The sequence below is a fragment of the Columba livia genome, unplaced genomic scaffold (genome assembly GCF_036013475.1).
Source record: "Columba livia isolate bColLiv1 breed racing homer unplaced genomic scaffold, bColLiv1.pat.W.v2 Scaffold_83, whole genome shotgun sequence".
NCBI lineage: Eukaryota > Metazoa > Chordata > Aves > Columbiformes > Columbidae > Columba > Columba livia.
The window spans coordinates 380,375-381,321 of record NW_027043811.1 but is presented as its reverse complement, the minus strand read 5'-3'; positions in this window follow the sequence as shown (position 1 = coordinate 381,321).

Genomic DNA, 947 nt, shown 5'->3' with positions numbered 1-947 from the left:
GACAGATCCATCCGTTTCTCTCCACTCCAGTGTGGCTGACGGTCACCTCACACTACCCTGCAAACAAGCCACCATGGGCTTAGGTCTCGCTGATCACCAGCTGTGGCACGGCTGGCCCCATGGCCCAGAATGCCCGGTCGCGGCCATGGGAGCCCAGTTTGGGTGGACAAGGGCTGCTGGCATGGTGGTTTGTCCTGGATAAGAGAATCCACATCCAGTCCTCCCAGTGCTGCTTTGCTCCTTCGTCTCCAGCCATGCTTCCCTGTCCCTTTGTCCCCTCTGCCAGGGCTCCGGTAGTGCCTGGATCACGCCCTTCCCACACAACCACTAACTCCGGTATGATGCAGACTGAGAGCGTTTGGTGTTTGCAGAAAGCACCACGACTCTAAGCGTTAGGAAGTGGGACAATGACAAGAGATGCAGGAAAATGGGGAGGCTTGTCACTGGTGGCTAGGACAGGGCATCCTGATCCAGAGTCACCTTCTCTTTTGGACAAGCTCTGTCCAGTCTGATAGACTGGAGGGCCTGTCGGGGGGAGATCCAGCATGTGAGACCAGTCAGTCACCAAGCCTGGACTAGAACCTCTTCCTTTCTTCACCCTCTCCTCTACTAAATGTGATGCAGTGCCACTGCATGATGTCCTCATGTAAACCTCTACTCTTATGGCAGAGTTGCAAAGGCAGCACCCTATCAGGGCTGGGGAAAGGTGAGGGTCTCTTCAGCAGCCATGGGCAATGGGCCCTGCAACTCTGGAGGTGGCTGGAAGGGACTGACTGTGCTGCATGTTACAGTAGTTGCCAGTGGTTATCAGCTGTAGCTGGAGAGCAGGCTGAGTGCTGCAGGCAGGACAGATATTTTTCTCTCTTCATCCTCTGCCAGCCAGCAGTCATAACTTGTGGAATACCATTAAAATGTTTGTTCTATGACACTGAGAAAAAGCCAATGAC